The sequence below is a fragment of the Acomys russatus genome, chromosome 2 (assembly GCF_903995435.1).
Source record: "Acomys russatus chromosome 2, mAcoRus1.1, whole genome shotgun sequence".
Lineage (NCBI taxonomy): Eukaryota > Metazoa > Chordata > Mammalia > Rodentia > Muridae > Acomys > Acomys russatus.
The window spans coordinates 96,615,565-96,634,482 of record NC_067138.1 but is presented as its reverse complement, the minus strand read 5'-3'; positions in this window follow the sequence as shown (position 1 = coordinate 96,634,482).

The following is an 18,918-nucleotide window of genomic DNA, read 5'->3' as shown; positions in this document are numbered from 1 at the left end:
ACAGAGCCAACTAACCAGGGCCCAGAGGGGTTTGTGGATACTGAAGCACCAACTAGGGACTATGCATTGACTGGACCTAGACCCCCTACACAGATGTAGCAGATGGCTAGCTCAGGATTCATGTGGGTCCCCTAGTAAGGAGAGCAGGGACTGTCTCTGACATGGACTTGGTTGGCTGCTTTTTGATCATTCCCTCTAGTGGGGTTGTCTTGCTAGACCACAGGGGAAGAAGATGTATTCAGTCCTGATGCAACTTGATGAGCTGGGGTGGGCTGGTAGGAGACTCCCCGTTTTTGAGGAGTAGGGGAAGGAGAGGAAGGAGAAGCTACAATCAGGATGTAAAGTGAATAAATATATAAATTAATTTTAAAAATGAAAAAAAACTAATGATACTGCACTAGACAGAACATTCTTGGTTGGTATTTTAATTTCTTTCTTTCTTTCTTTCTTTCTTTCTTTCTTTCTTTCTTTCTTTCTTTCTCTCAATTTGTTTACTTTATATCCTGATTGTAGCCCTTTTCCTCATCTCCCTTCCTCCCATCCCCCAGTCCTCAGAAAGGGGGAGGCTTCCTCCCCTACCATCTGACCTTACCCTGTCAGGTCTCATCTGCTTGTATCCTCTTCCTCTGTGGCCTGGCAAGGCGGCCCCTTCATGAGGAAATGATCAACATGTGGGCACCAGAGACCATGTCAGAAGCAGTCCTTAATCCCCATATTATAGGACCTACAAGGAGACTGTGCTGACTATTTACTACATCTGAGCAGAAGGTTAAGGTCCTCACCATGCATGATCCTTGGTTGGTGCATCAGTCTCTGCAGCACCCCTTCCTCCACCAATATTTCATTCCACTTCATTTCACTGAATGGTCTTCTTGGTTGCAGAAGTCTAATATCATCCTTTTTAATTATATTTTATTTGCTTCCTTATGGTTGACACAGAATAGCTCTATAATCAGCATTCTTATGATTACATATGGGTAAGTGTGTGTGCACACAAGTGTATGTGTATGGGCAGATGTGTGTGGAGGTTAGATGTCAACCTCAATTATCATTCCTCAGGAGCCATTCATCTTATTTTTTGAGATAGCATCTGTCATGGGTATCTGATGCTTGCCAATTAGCCAAGACTGGCTAGCATGCAGCAAGAAGCCTCTCATTTCTACCTCCCTGGTGCTGGATTTATAAATACATGCTCCCATGACTGACGTTTTATGTAGGTGCTGTGGTTAGAACACAGGGTCCCATGCATGTGTCACAAGCACTTTATAGACTGAGCTATCCTCTTAATCTCTCAACTGCTAATCCTAAATATTTTTCTGTTTAAGTCTTGCTTCTATTTCTCTGTGGCATCATTCAGTATTTTCTCATTGTCTGATTTTCTGTAGCTTTGATATGATATGCATAGTGTTTTGGCTTTATCTTGTTTTGCTTTGTGTGTATTTGAGCTTCATGGACTGGTGGTTTGATTCCTCTTGTCAGTTTTTGACAGCTTTTGGAAGACTGCTATAGTCTTCTTTCTTTGCTCCTTTAGTTTAAAATGCCAGGTAGATATTGTGCATTTTGAATTTTATCTCTTTAGACTGTGCTTTCTCTTACATGTTTTATTTATTTTGCTAAATGGTATATTATAAGGTAATCAGAATCAATATAAATGGAATTCAGTGTGAAGATTTATCACAATTGGGTAACAGGCTAGGCTGTATTTAATACCTTCTATTCCTGAAGGTGCCAAGGTTTTGGAGTTACCAAAGTATCTCTTTGTAATCTTCTACTTAGTGGCTTCCTTCTCATCCTCAGAGTTGATGCCATGTTGCTATGCCAGATGTACATATATACTATTGCACTATAGCCCTGCGGGCATATTCTAACTAGTCTTTGTTAGTAAGGCTGTTGCTTTTATACAGGTTTTCATCAACATAGCTTCCCACAAATCCCTCTAGTTGGATTATTTTCTGACTACAATATTCAGGATCTGATTCCTTGCAGCTTGAACCCTTGTTGAGTATTTTTCTAGATGATGAACGAGATATTAAAAATGTGAGGACATGAGTGCCTCTTAACAGTAGTGATAGACATGGAAAAAACAATTAAAACCCATAAAACCCATCACTTTTCCTGAAGTGGAGGAGTGAATGCTTTATTATGGAGAAGTATCTCCTTATGTTTGGCAGTAATTAGTTTTTCCCTTCAGCCTGCTAGAGCTACCAGAGGCCCTTTCTCAGATCTTTACAATGAATACTAGGCGATATCTTAGTAGGCATATCCTACATTCCCTCAAGTCAAGTCGTTTCACATGCTGGTCTCCCCTTAACTTCTAACAACGCATCAGAATCTCCTCCTCCTCCTTCACCACTACCTCCTTCTCCTTCTCCTCTTCATCCTCCTCCTTCTCCCAGGCTCTTTAGTTAAAGGTGATCCCAGTGACCTTGAACTTCAGCTTGAGATGGTTGCACCACCATGCCTAGTTTATAAACTGCTGACCGTCAAACTTGATGTCTCTTGCATGCTAGGTAAGCCTCTACCAACTGAGCCAAGTGTTCATCTTACAGTCACCATCACTACCAGAAGCTCATGGTTTCACTGCGTGTCTGCTGAACGTTAGGAACGTTTGGCTTTTTTTTTCTGAGTGTGCCCACATCCCTAGTGTTTAAAGTTGAAGCTTGCCCTGCCATCTTCACTTCTTTAATGCTGATAAGAAACAAAGCAGTTCACTTTAAGCTCTCAGTGTTTGACTTACCAGAATGAAATTGATGACTTCTTGGCTCATTGTGTCCTGGAATTGAAACTGAAGTAAAATATAATACATTTTTCATATGTGTACTTCATTCTCAGTGTTTGTATAGCCAATAGTCAGTCCCATTTCTTTGTAGTGTCTTGGACTCTGATAGGGTCTTCTAGAAATAGATTTTAATAATATTGATGTTTCTTATCTAGGTTTGTTGTTGTGTGTTTCATATGCCCTACTTCAACAAAGAACATGTGCTGTACAGTCAAGAACTACCATTATAAAATAAAAATGACACAGACACACACACACACAGACACACACACACACACACACACACACACACACACACAGACAGACAGACAGCAGACAGACAGACAGACAGAGAGAAACTGGTGCCAGAGTGGAGATGTTTTCCTTGGTGACTAGAGTAATAGATATAACCATGTAGTAGCATCTCATATACTAATTCCACTTAAATATCTTAGCTGCTTCTGGCACTAATTCTTGCTCATGATTTCAGGAGGGCACATGCTATTGTTTAATTGTACTAAAAGAAAGCTTTTTTGGCACCATTTCGGTTTGGTGTTGTCTATCATTTACCTATAGCAAATACCTAAGTAGCAATCGAGTTGAGTGAACAGAATCATTCAAAAGTTTTAAAGCAATTTCTAAGATCTATAAGATTTAAACTCTGTTTCTTTCCCAATCTCTTCCATTAAGTGAAGGGCTACTTTGTAACTTAAAATCTAAAATAAAACACATACTGTGTAAGCATTTTGAATTAGTTAATCTATACAGAACTTTGATATTATACACTTTTTAAAGATAAATCCCCTAAACTTGGTGATTTGTCCAAGGCTGTGATGAGGAGAGGAATGGTGGAAGAATGAAATCTTTCTGAGTTCAAAGTGTTTACTCCTGGATTCCTCCCTGTTTTAGGGGTGTCAGAAATACATGAAGTATGTTTAGTACTATCTGAATGAATCAAGAAAAATATTCAAAAATCTTCCCAGGGATGATGGCCTTTAAGCTAGATCTTGACAAAAGACCTACAAGGTCAAATTCACAGAAGGGAATGTAGAAAGGAGGATAAAGAGGTAAAACAGAAATGAATGTTTCAAAGTTAGAAGACTAAGTGCCATGGCAGGGGTGTGGGCATGGAAGGCATCTCTGTCTAAAGACACCTGGCCTTGGTAGGGCTAACCACGGGAAAAGGGAAGGGTGTTGGCTGTCAAGGACAGGACTGGAAACGACCTGAACAGATTCAACTTTCAGTGAGGTAGCCCTGGAAGCATGTGGAAGATGAAGGTGCTCAGAAAGTTCTAGATGTGAGGAGGTCAGTTTAATGGCTATTGTAAATACAAGGAAATATGATTACTGATTGAAAAATTTTAACTTTCAATATTCAAATATTTCCCATACCCTTATAAGTAACAAAAATAAGACATCTTGCCTCTGTTGAGGTCTGTGCTCAGTTATAAATTTCAACATTATCTATATCATCTATATCTATGTGACAAAGAGTTAAATCGCACTTAGTATGCCAACTTCTAAAGAGAAATTTTGTTTGGAACGAGCAAAGAAACAAAACAAGATAAAAATATTCCAAGTTCATCATTTAAAGGATATTGATCAATATTCATTTATTTCTTGAAAAAATCATCTTAAATTCCTAATGTTATAGACATTCCTGTTCATGAAAGCATATTTAAGTATATTTAAGCTACATTTCAACCACTGTTCTATGCACTAAAAAAGAGGATGGTGAATAAAACAGATCTACTTTCAAGAGTTGATCAGCCAAATTGGTGTGTGGTAGAAAAGTACATTATTAGTAGAGGAGACAATTATCAAAGTTGAAAGGAACACAAGACTCAAGTCTTGGTTTTGAAACTCTTCCCAAGGCTGAAGCAATTCTTATACATGTCACTTGTTTTTGACTCTTATGTATTCAGACTGATTTTACTTCTTTCTGATTTACTATTTTCTTCATGTCTCCTTCTGAATGTGACAAAGCTTTGTTTCACTACTGTGAGGATTAATATGCATTGTCAAGTTGATTGGACTCATAATCACCATGGAGACATACAACTGCCTGTGTCTATGATGTTCCCAGTAAAATTTTACTGGATAGGTAATATCCTCCCTTTTGTGGTTGGCACAGTCCCATGCATTAGGGGCCTGGACTGGATATAAGGGAGAAATTCATCAGGGCACCTGAATTAATCTTTCTATGTCTCCTGATTATGACACAATGTGACCAGAGACCTCGTGTCCTTGTCACTGTGCCTCCTTTGTTATGATGTTATTATATCCTGAAACTCTGAGCCAAAATAAAAGCCTTCCTTTCTGGTTACTCGTGTCATGTATTTTTCCAGATCACTGAGAAATAGTTCCTCCAGATAGCTCAGGCTGTGTGTATGTTGTCATGATCTGATCTAATTCACTATCCTCTTAAGAAGAAGAGCCCCCTCCCAGCTCAGAGTCCGGGGTCTCTGTGCTAAACATTTGACAGTGATAGACTTCAAACCTGTGCTGTTCTTTTCCTTGAACAACATTGGGGAGCAGGGTCCCAAATCTCAAAAGTTAAAAGCATACTTAATAATTATACTACTTTCAAATCAGTTCCTGTGAAAATTTCCATGATTTTTGAGTCCCATAAAAATGAAACTCCCCCACCAGATGGCTGGTTAATAAAGCCCATTCTGTGGAAGAAGTTCCAGCAGTTGTATTGCATGTCATTGCCTTCCCTCAACAAATAACATGCATTTCTCCATCAACAGTGAGGCTAGGGAAAGACTTGAAATGAAACATCCTGGAACTGGAGTGAGAAGCTTGGGTGAACTTCCAACAGTGCACATATCAATGGAATGCAGCACAGAATGGTCATAAAGGGCCTCTTGGCGTCTGGGAGAGACAGTAATAGAACTAGGTAGCAGGCAAGAAAGCCTGAGAAAATGAATAAGCTTTCTGTGAAAAGGGAAGTGCAGATCCTCAGCCAAGACCTCTTTTACTTGGCAATGGGTCCACTTGGGGTTGGCACAGTTTCTCACCGAGCAAAGGCAGACCATCATAGATAAGCCATCTGCTCTGTTTCCTCAGTGATGGCACCTGTTCAGTTCTTACCTTTAGAACCTGAGCCTCTTGGTGAGATAAACAATATGTCTAAAACACCAGAGATACTGTGCAGCATAGCAGAGAAATTATGTTTTATGAAGTGTCATCCTGTGCAACCATCTGCAGAGAATCACATTTGCCCATCCTTAGGGACTTTTCCACTTATCCCCTGGTTTTGATTTCATACATTGAAAATGTCATTAGTTTTGTTTGTTTATAATATAGCATACTACGATGACCCTCTTCTTTGGTGGTGAAGGGTTTCCCTTTATATACTGATAGATAAAAGTCATTGATTGGATACGCTACAGATGAACTACTAACACATGACATAAAATAATATTTTATTTGTAAACTATTATTCACAGATGTGAACTATTCTACCTTGAGATTGGCTAGAAATTGAATCAGTATAATTTAATAAGCAATAAAACATATATTTATCTTAAACTAACACAATTTAAAACATTAAAAAGGTTAATTAATCAAAATAGTGCAATGAGATGATATACACCTATTGTCATTTATTGTCTTTTCGTTGGAAAAGAGTTTACTCAGATTTTATACGCATTTTTAACTGGATTTGTTGTATGGTACTTTGTTCTCGAGCTGTAGAAGGTTAGATGGTGATCTCTTCCTGGATAGTAAATGTATGGCTTACAGATATTTTCTATCATTCTGCTTATCATGTGTCTGACTTACTGATTATTTTCGTAGTGATGTAAAAAGAGCTTAATTTAGGGCTTTTTCACCTGTACTTTGAGTGTCAACACCCCTCTTACCAAATTTGATTTTCTGGAGCGTTCTCCAATGTTTACTTCTAGACATTTTATCACTTTAGGACTTTGGTGCATGATGTTCTTTAAAGATCAGTTTCCTTTTGTTCCTGTATGCTACCCAAATGTCCAGCAGAAATCCCATCATTTACTGAAGAGACTCGTCTTCCCATGCATATTCTTGGCCATTTTGTGGATAAGTTGACCATGTACACATAGATTTGTTTATGGGTTTTTCTTTTGTTCCATTGGCTTCTGCATATGTTTTCCAAACAATCCCATCAATAGTATGTGGTTTGACAATTATCAATCTGTTATATCACCTGAAATAAAGGAGTGTGGTACTTTTAGCATTTTCCTTCCTTCCTTCCTTCCTTCCTTCCTTCCTTCCTTCCTTCCTTCTTTCCTTCCTTTCTTCCTTCCTTGATTTCTTCCTTCTCTCCTTCCTTCCCTACCTCCCTCCCCTTCCTTTTTCTCCTTCTTTCTCTCTTCTCCTCCTCCTTCTTTTCTTTTTTGACACAAGATGACTTTAGCTCCTGAGGGTTTTGGCACATGACATGGATTTTAGTACTTTTTTCTATCCTGTGAAAAATGACTTTTGGAAATTTGCTAGACACTGTACTGACACTTTGGCATTTTTAGTGGAATCCTTAAAATGTTTTATGAATTATATTATTTATAAACAATAGCATTTTTACTTTATCAGGTTGAATCTATTTGGATTTAATTTCCTTTTCTCCTTGTTTCAGCTGGGATTTCAGTGTTATGCTGATTAGATGTAGCAGGGATGAAAATATTTTGTATGTTCTTCAAAAGTTTTGTATTTTAAACACTGACTGTGATGTCAGATGTGTGTCTGTGAAATATAGTATTCACTGTGTTAAATATACTCATTTATATGATTGGTTGAGAGACTTTAATTATGAAATACTGCCGACTTTAATAAAAACACTGTTGAATCTATTGAAATGATGGCGTTATTTCATATACAACCAGATGAGATAGTTTACTACATTTATTGAAGTTCATATGTTGTAACATCTTGCATTTCAAGTATAACTCTCTCTTTATCATAGTGTACTGTCCTTTCAGTGTGATGTTGGTTTGCTAGTACTATGAAGGTGTTTGGCAGTGGTATTGGCCTGCAGTTTTCTTTTCCCCAGATGCTGTTGTATCACTTTAACAACAGTCTTATAACACGAGTTTGGAAAGTCCTCTTTTTATGTGGTCCCCTGCACCTTCCTTGAGTGTTCTATAGGATTCATCAGTAAAGTCACCTGAAACTAAGGTTATGTTTAATTGTACATATGCCATTACTGATTTAATACCCTTTATATTTTCATCTGTTACAATTTCCAGTTATGATTAAAATGTTGCAAGTTGCATGTTTCTAAGACCTTATCTATTTCTTCTAAACTATCTAATTTGTGAACCTCTTAGGAACCATTGATTTCTGTACCATTTTCTGCAATTTTTTTCTGTTTATTTTTTATTTCTGATTTTATTTGAAGTTACTTGCTTTTTTAATAGCCTAAGTAAAAGTTTGTCATCTCTCTTTTCTTTCTTTCTTTCTTTTTTAGTGACTTGAGATCATAGATCTTTTTCTCTGTTATTGTAGCCTCCATTTAATTAATCTTTGTACTGGATATTGTTATTTCCTTCTGTTAACTATTTTTGTTATAATTTTCTATTATATTACGTTGTTTGAAACCTTTTCTTCTTCATGTAGTATTCATTGCAAAAAACCTTCCTCTTATGATCATTTTTATTTATTTTGTATATTTGTATGTTACTTTTCCATGTTCATTTTCTCAAGATATTTTTGTTTGCATGTTAATTTATTCTTTGATTAATTTACTTTTGGATTAATATATTAATTGATTTATTTTTTGAACTTTTCAAAGTTCTTCACATAATTGATTTTAGATTCATGCCATCCTGACCTGAAAAGTTGAACTTGTTAACCCTTTTGAAGTGTGGTTTTAATCAACCCTGGAAATTGTTCTGTATGTATTTGACAATGTTGTGCATTCTTTTGCAAAAATGCATTTTTGTGCATCTTCTTTGTTCAGCACATTAAAACAAGTGATGCCTTTGCCATCTGTTAGATACTACATTACGGTGGATGTAATACTTACTCACTGTTGAGTATTTTATACACATGTAGGTAAGGAACCCTATGTTTTCCTTTAATAGTCCTCTTTAATTTTGTGGATAGCATTTTTGTGTGAAAAATTTTGGTCTTGGGTTTTAATTTAAGCACTTCGAATATATTATTCTATTCTTTTGTATAAAATTTCCTTGTATAAAACATTTTCTTTTTTGTTGATGCTATTTAAAAACACTGTGTGCTTTTATTTATATCATGTTTTGATGAAGTTCATATAGATTTCCATATTCCTCCCCAAGCTTAAGAACTTCTCAGTTATATATTTTTAAATTAGCTTGTTCTATCTGTACTGCTTGTCTTTGTTAGAGTTCATTAGGAAAATATGGATCTGTTAGTGTATTTCATAAAGCCTGTGTATTTTCTATATTCACTGTTAATTTCTTTCTCTGGTTATTTTGAAATTGCCTGTTTTTATTTTATTAATCTTTTCATGTTCAGTTTGATATTTTTATTCCCCATTCCCCTTTACTGTGGCATCTTCATATATGAAAGAACATGTGACTTTAAATTTTCAAATTTTGTGATTATAATGTAATTACAATATTTCTCATTTCCCTGTCTTCCTTTCAAATCCTCTTTTAAAATCTTCCCTGATTTCCTTCAAACTCATTTCTCTTTCCCCACTAATTTTTATTGCATTCATACACATATAGGGCTCTTTACTGTATCCTGTGTATTTTCAGGGCTGACCTTTTGGCAATGGACAACAAATTGGGGTTCTCTTTCCTAAGAATTATGTTCTTACCTGTTCCCATCTTTCTTCATTTGCATATAATTCTTTGTGTGTGGTTGAGGCCTAGTGGGATTTCTTTTATCTCTACTTTGTAATATTTATTGGTGTTATCCTTGTTCAGTTCAAGTTTGGACCCTCATGAAGGTGAGACCTATGTTGCTTCTAACGTTCCTAGGTGACATAGTCTCATGGGAAACTCACATCTCTGAGTCTTACCATCTTTCTTAATCCTCTTCCACAATGTCCTTGAATCTTGACTATGGGAGTATTTTGTAGATGTATCCATTGTGATTAGGACCCACAGCTCTGCATTCTGATTTGTGATGTTTTTTTCTTTTTTCTTTCTTTCTTTTTTAGTGCTCTCTGCCTGTTACAAAGAGAAATATCCTTTTTGAATAAGACTATACTTATCTATGGGTATATGGAGGAATGTTTATAGAATGTTGTTAGTGCTTAAGCTGGCTTAGTAAATTAGTGGTCATAGCTTCTCCTGTAAACCCAGCCTAGCAGTAGTTAGCTAGGCTCCTAATGCTTTCTCTCTTCTTGAGTGGTTCTGAGAGTGGTTCATAACTGGGTAATAGCCTGTACTTGTGGAAAGCCTCTAGGAGAGCTCCAGCCAACACATTAAAAAAAAAAAAAAAAAAAAAAAAAAAAAAAAGAAAACAAAAACAAAAACAGAGCTTCTTACATTTGTTATTGAAGTTTTTGTTAGGTGATCTTTGACACTTGGCAGGGGTGCTACCAGCCCATATGAAAAAAGTTCACTAAAACTGTATATGTATATTTCACATGGAATTTGGTGTAGTGTTTTTTATCTTTATGAATTTGGGACATGGTCTTAACTTTCAGATCTAGTAACTTTGATTAAAATTTTGATTCAAATTTTCATTTTTCTTCAGAGCAGACCATATTTACAGTATTGATTGATCTGTAGATGGACATCTAAGCTGGCTCCATTTCTTTGCTATTGTGAATAATGCACAAGTAAACATTTATTACATTTTGAAATTTTATTGATTACAACATTTAATCACAGAATTTTTGTAAGGTTCTGTTTATGGTTTCTATCTCTTTACTATACTTCTTAATCTTTAATATTTTGGGGGCACTGAGTTTTCTATCTGCTTTCTTGTCTTCTAGGCTTCTGTAAGACAATTGCTTGGAGATGGGAATGGTGGAATATTTCTTTAATACCATCCCTTAAGAGGCAGAGGCAGACAGTTTGAGACAAGCTACAGAGTGCTAGGACAGCCAGGACTACACAGAGAAAACTTGAAAAACCAAAAACTAAACCAAATCAAACCAAATGGTCAAACAACGACAAAAGCAAAGAAAATCCAAACCAAACCAAACCAAAAATCCTGCTTGGAATTCTTTATCAGAAAATTGATAGGTATTTTTGATATTTCCAAGATGATTTCTGGACTATTATTATATTCTTTGTAATGTAATTTTTCTTTAATATATATTATACATTCAGTAACAATTAATGAAGAAACAGTAACTATAAATTTGAAAGAGAGCAAGAAGGTGTACTTGGGAGGATATGGATGGAGAAATAGGGAAGAGAGAAATGTAATTACATCTTAATCTTAAAAATAAAAAAAAAATGTTTTGCTTTTATTTATATCAGTCTAGGGAAGCACTTATCTGTATTATCATTGGTATTTAAAATGTTCCACGAAATTGATGCATTTTGCACATGATCTACAGCTGATGGTGCTCTTGGGAGGAGACTTTTAGGAGGTGAGGATAATAAAAGGAAATTAACTCATTGGGAATATGCCCTTGACAGGGTTATGAAAATCCCAACCTTGGTCTCTCTTATTTTTGGTTTCTGGTCACTGTGAAGTAAACATCTGTTTCGAATGCACTTCCTTATAAACAACAGTGAACTGTCTACATAGGCACAAAAGTAAACAGGGACAAATTATCATTCACTGACACTTCTAAAATACTGTGGCAAATCAAACCAAAACAAAAACCAAAAAAAACCCTCAACTCACATTTTTTCAATTTAGGTTGTTTCTCTCAGGTATTTTGTCACAGTGATAGAAATCTTACTCATATTGGACTTAATGGCTTGTTTGTATTGGAGCACAATCTCTACGTATGGGTAGGGTTAGGGTAGTGGCAGGGGAAGGGGTAGTTTGTCCAGTCAGATAATTACTATGTTTAAGTGTTCTGTCTGCAAAATTTTGCCATCTGAATTGTAAGACCATGGCTGTCCTTGGTAACCAGGACTGTAACAATTCACAGAGGCGATGAAGCTCTTCAGTGGCAAAGGCTCCCGGGCTCTTCGTAACTTATTTTGATTCTACACAGGCAGACACAGTTCAGGAGTGCCATCTTGGTAGCGTCGTAGCTGTACTTCACTGATGGTAGCACTTGTTCCTGACACACTAATTCTGAGAAATAACCACAGAGCTAGGCCATTTTGAAGAGCTCACAGCTCCAGAGTCTACAGTGGTGGTGGCCTTAGTATCTGGGACACAGGCACTCCTGCTAGAGACATAACAGTATATGAATCATGCTGTTTCCTGAGCAACTCAGTAGAAGACTTCTATTTTTATTATCACAAGCTGTAGCTCAAGAAGGAATGTATTTGAGTTCCTCATTTCATTTATCCCTTACTGAGCAAGTCAGTAAACATTTCTTTTGTTGTATTTAACTGATTGGGTGCTAGGGATTTCACTCATTCATAATGACAAGAAATGATCTGATAGATCAAAATGCAATTTGAGTGTCTGTTTATAGTAAAGGCAGAGTTGGTTCAAATACAACTAAATGAGAGAGATCAATAAAATTAGGGAAGAACAGAGACACAGTGTAGCAGATACTGAGGAAATTCAGAGACTCTTAAGGACATAGATGAACATAAACACAAAATTACTAAAAAGATTTGGAAATGATATCCAAGAGCACATCAAAAAGATTATCCACCATACTTAAGTTGGCTTCATTCCAGTGTTCCAAGAATGAATCAACATATGTAAATCTATAAATGTAATCCACCAGATAAATAGACTGAAATATGGGTTGGAGAGATGGCTCAAGGGGTAAGAGCATTATTTAAAGTAGTCTTTGAAGTCTTAGCTAGAGCAATAAGACAACTGAAGGAGATTCAGGAGATAAGTAGAATAAGAAAAAGCCGAAGTATCCTTACTTCCAAATTATGTAATTCTATACATAAATTATTCTAAAGACTCCAGAAGAACACTTATACAGCTGACAAACGTATTAAGCAATGTAGCAGGCACAAAATTATCACAGAAAATCAGAAAGAAATTAGAGAATTAATAGCATTCAGAATAACCTTGATAAATTAAAATATCTTGGAATAAATATGAGAGGACTTAAAAGACTTATACAATGAAAACTTTAAGAAACTAAAGACAAAACTGAAGAAGATAGTAGAAGATTGAAAATTTTCTCCTGCTCATGGATTGGTAGGATGGATACTTATGAAAATGGTCATTCCACCACAATCAATCTACCTTCAAATTTTTAATGTAGTTCTTCACAGAAATTTGAAGAAAACTTATACACATGGGAATAAAAAGACCCAGGATAGCCAGAGTAGTTTTTAACAACAACAACAACAACAACAAATATTGATGATGATGATGATGATAAAAACTGCTGTAGCTGTGACATTGCCAGAATTTAGAGCTACTGTAATAAAAACATTATAACCTAGGTATAAAAACAGATTCATTGATCAAAAAATAGTCTTGAAGACCCCACATATAAATGGGTACTCTTACAGCCACCTGAGTTTTGAGAAAAAAAAATCATGAATAGACATTGAAGAAAAAAACTATAGGTTCAACAAACAGTGCTAGTCATATTGGATAGTGACATGTAGAAGGGAAAAGTCACATCCTTATCTCTCTGTACAAAACTCAGTTCTAAATGGATCAAGAACCTCAAAGCGAAACATAATACTCCAGAAATAGGCTGGAAGGCATCGTCACAGGAAACAGCCCCCATAGCACAGGCATTAAGCTCGACAATTAATAAATGAGGTTCCATGAAGCTTAAAAGCTTTTATACAGCAAAAGATATCAGTACTTGATCGAAGAGGGCAAAACCTTCACCACTATACATTTGAAAGTGGGTTAGTATTTAGAATACATAAAGAACTGAATGAAGATAAAGAAAATAAATGACGCAAGTAAAAACTTAAGCATGGACCTAAACAGAATTTTCAAAAATTAAATAAAAATTACTGATGAACACTTTTAAATAATGTTCAAAATTAAAAGCCATTATGGAAGTGCAAATTAAAACTACTTTGAAATTTCTTCTTACCTCTATCAGAATGGCTAACATTGAAATTATGTCAAGAGGGGGGGGGATCCAAGATGGCGGCGAGCAGTGTGGACGGCGTTTGGAGGCTCCAGTGAACAATTCAGGGAATTGCACAGATTTCTGAGCCAGGAACACCGAGGTCTGAACATCACAGCAGCGGGCGTGCTCCACGGTTCGCAGGGACCAGGGTGGGGAGGACCTGCCTGCCCCTGCACATGGGAGGAGCGTGGATTTTCTCTGATCGGAGTGGCAGCAGCAGAGGCAACAGCACCAGCGGCACCAGCGGTGGTGGCTGAGGTTTGCAGCTCATAGCCTTCCGGTGGAGGCGATTGGTGTGGTGGCTGGTGGGAGTTGCTGCGGGAGAGGGGACTCGGGGCAGGATTTGGGTCACGTGGAGCCTTCGGACCCAGACTGGATTCAGCGGACAGTTTGGCCCCAGAGTCCCGGGTACTGGCCCAGCCCAGCAAGCAATTCTGCCCGAGGCACTAACTCAGCTTCGGCCAGCTGAGTTGCAACTGTGGCGCAGGCTTAGTGGAGTGCTCAGTTCCACCCTAGGCTCCACCTCAGCTCAGCAGCAGCTCCCCTGCAGTGACACAGTCTGGGCGGAGCACTTGGTTCCACCATTGGCGCTAACTCAGAGCAGCCGCAGTTCTCCTGCTGTGACGCAGGCTGGACAGAGCGCTCGGTTCCATCAGCTCTAAGACTCTGGTTGAACACAGTGTACAGTTTGAATCCAGAATTCCTGGCTGAGATTGGTGGTCAGTTCGGGCCCTGAGTCAATAACTGACCACAGCACGCACTTTGGGCCAAAAGGCCCTAGTGGAGCTTGGTGCGTAGTCCCAGCCCAAAAATTCTGGCTGGACCCTGTGTGCATTTTGGGCCCAGAATCCCTAGCTGAGCTCGGCAGACAGTTCAGGCCCTGAGAATCTAGCTGAGTTCAGCCCGTGGTTCATGCCCAGTGTTCCTGGCTGGACTTGGCAGGGAACACAGAAGGCTGTGGATACCTTGGACTGACCCAACGCTCATTCAGAGACCCAGAACAATTGCAGGATCCACAGCACAGGGGGGCTGATGATCACTGGCTGTGAGAGACAAGAACAACAGGGCTAACCTCCTAACATCCACACCAGTGAAGCTTTGAGATCGCAGCTTAGGGAAATCGTGAGAAAACAAGTGAATCTATTGTCAGACACCCTCCATCCAACTCTGGAAGCTACCCAACAAAAACAAAGATGGCAAGATGTCTAAAGGACAGTGAAAAAGCATACGCAAAAAACCCCAAAACAACATGGCGTCTCCAGTTTCCAGCTATCCCAAAGAAAACCACCCAGAGAACTCAAATACAACGGAAATACAAGAAAATGACCTCAAATCCTTAGTAGTGAGGATGATAATGGAGGAAACAAATAAAATTGTAATCAAATGCAGGAAGACGCAGATAAACAGGTGAGAGACTTAAAAGAAGCACATAGAGTGGAACTGGAAAAATTGCAGGAAAATGCAAACAACCAGATGAATGAAATAAATAAAACGGTTCAAGCTCTGAAGACCTATAAAGAGGCAATGGAAGAAACTCAGGAATATACAAAAAATCAGATGAAAGAAATCAAAAAATCAGTTCAAGATCTGAAAATGAAAATGGATTCAATGATAAACACACAGACAGAAGAAAAACAAGAACGTGAGACCTCAGAGAAGAAGGCGAGCAACACAGAGGTGAGCTTTTCTAACAGAATCCAAGAGATGGAAGAACGAATCTCAGGGCTAGAAGATAGAATCACAGATATTGATTCAACCATTAAAGAAAATGTCAAATCTGGAAAACTCCTGACACAAAACATCCAAGAAATTAAGGACATCATGAAAAGAAAAAATCTGAGGATAATAGGCATTGAAGAAAGAGAAGACATCAGACTCCAGGGCCCAGAAACTATTCTCAACAAAATCATAGAAGAAAATTTCCCCAATCTAAAGAAAGAAATGCCTATAAACATACAAGAGGCCTACGGAACACCAAATAGAATTGACCAGAAAAGAAAAACTGCCCGCCACATAATAATCAAAACATAAAACATGCAGAACAAAGAAAAATTATTAAAAGCTGCAAGGGAAAAGGGCCAAATAACATTTAATGGTAAACCTATCAGAATTACACCCGACTTCTCAGCAGAGACCATAAAAGCCAGAAGGGCCTGGACAGAGATCCTGCAAACCCTAAGAGACCACAGATGCCAGGCCAGACTACTTTACCCAGCAAAATTATCAATAAACATTGATGGAGAAAACAAAATATTCCATGACAAAAACAAATTCAAACAGTACCTATCCACAAATCCAGCTTTACAGAAGGTACTAGAAGGAAAACTCCATCCCAAAGGGTCAAGCTACAACCAAAACTACCCAGGAAATAGATAACTATCCCATGGCAAAAACACAACTACACAAACGCTCGACTGGAAACAACATCAAAATTAAGACTCTTAACAGTCACTGGTCATTAATATCTCTCAACATCAATGGCCTCAATTCTCCAATAAAAAGACACAGACTGAATGAATGGGTACATAAACAAGATCCAACATTCTTCTGCATCCAAGAAACACATCTCACCCATAATGATAGGCATTACCTCAGGGTAAAGGGTTGGAAAAAAATATTCCAAGCAAATGGTCACAAGAAGCAAGCAGGCGTAGCCATTTTAGTATCGAACAAAATAGACTTTCAACCAAAATTAATCAAAAGGGATGAGGAAGGACACTTCATACTCATCAAAGGTAAAGTCAACCAAGATGACATCACAATTATGAACATCTATGCTCCCAATACAAGGGCACCCACATATGTAAAAGATCTCCTAAAAAAGCTTAAACCACACATCGATCCCCACACAATAATAGTGGGAGACTTCAACACCCCACTCTCACTGAAGGATAAGTCATTGAAACAGAAACTAAGCTGAGAAATAACATCATTAACCAATGCCATGGGTCAAATGGATCTAACAGATATCTATAGAACCTTTCACCCAAACAAGAAAGAATACACCTTCTTCTCTGCACCCCATGGAACCTTCTCCAAAATTGATCACATCGTAGGTCACAAAGCAAGCCTCAATAGATACAAGAGGATTGAAATAATACCTTGTATCCTATCAGATCACCATGCTCTTAGGCTGCAATTCAACAACAACAGAAATAACAAAAAGCCTACACGTATGTGGAAACTAAACAACTCTCTGCTAAGTGACACCTGGGTCAGGGAAGAAATAAAGAAAGAAATCAAGGAGTTTCTGAAATTCAAAAAAAGCCCAGGGACAGATGGTTTCAGTGAAGAATTCTACCAGACCTTCAAGGGCGAGCTAATACCGATACTCTTCAAGCTACTCCAAAAGATAGAAATGGATGGAAAATTACCAAATTCATTCTATGAGGCCATAGTCTCATTGATACCTAAACCTCACAAAGACTCAACAAAGAAAGAGAATATCAGACCAATTTTTCTTATGAAGATAGATGCAAAAATACTAAATAAAATACTTGCAAAATGAATACAGGAACACATCAAAGATATCATTCATCATGACCAAGTAGGCTTCATTCCAGGCATGCAGGGATGGTTTAATATACGGAAATCCATCAATGTAATCCACCATATAAACAAACTGAAAATAAAAAACCACATGATCATCTCCTTGGATGCAGAGAAAGCATTTGATAAAATTCAACACCCATTCATGTTTAAAGTTTTAGAGAGATCGGGGATACAAGGCACTTTCCTCAACATCATAAAGGCTATATACAGCAAGCCAATAGCCAAAATCAAAGTAAATGGTGAGATACTCAAGGAAATTCCTCTAAAAGCGGGAACAAGGCAAGGCTGCCCACTCTCTCCATATCTCTTCAATATAGTACTCGAAGTTCTAGCCAGAGCAATAAGACAACAAAAGGAGATCAAGGGTATTCAAATGGGAAAGGAGGAAGTCAAATTATCCCTATTTGCAGATGATATGATAGTGTACATAAGTGACCCTCAAAATTCCACCAGAGAACTCCTAAAGCTGATAAACACCTTCAGCAAATTGGCTGGATACAAAATTAACTCAAAAAATTCTGTAGCCTTCCTATACACAAATGACAAGCTTGCAGAGGAAGAAATTAGGAAAACCACACCCTTCACATTAGCCACAAGCAATATAAAATATCTAGGAGTTACCCTAACTAAGCAAGTGAAGGACTTGTATGAAAAAAATTTCAAAACTCTGAAGAAAGAGATTGAAGATGACCTGAGAAGATGGCATGATCTTCCTTGCTCATGGATCGGGAGAATTAACATAGTAAAAATGGCCATCCTACCAAAAGCAATCTACAGATTCAATGCAATCCCTATCAAAATAACTACACAATTTTTTAAAGACATTGAAAGTTCAATTCTGAACTTCATATGGAAAAACAAAAAACCCAGAATAGCTAAAACAATTTTGTACAATAAAAGGTGCTCCAGAGGAATCTCCATACCTGATCTCAAACTGTACTAAAAAGCAATAGTAATTAAACCAGCATGGTACTGGCACAGCAACAGGCTGGTTGATCAGTGGAATCGAATCGAAGACCCAGATATGAATCCACACACATATGGTCACTTGATTTTTGACAAAGGAGCCAATTGGCACAGGAGACAACTTCCTGAACAGAACACCAACGGCCCAGGCCTTAATGTCAACCATTAATAAATGGGACATCATGAGGCTGAGAAGCTTCTGTAAGGAAGGAGACACTGTCAAGAGAATAAAGTGACAGCCTACAGACTGGGAAAAAATCTTCACCAACCCTACATCTGACAAAGGTCTAATATCCAAAATATATAAAGAACTCAAGAATTTAAACACCACCAAACCGAATAACCCAATTGAGAAATGGGGCTTGGAACTAAACAGAGAATTCTCAACAGAGGAGTATCAAATGGCTGAGAAACACTTAAAGAAATGCTCAACCTCCTTAGTCATCAGGGAAATGCAAATCAAAACAACTCTGAGATTCCATCTTACACCCATCAGAATGGCTAAGATCAAAAATTCAAGCGA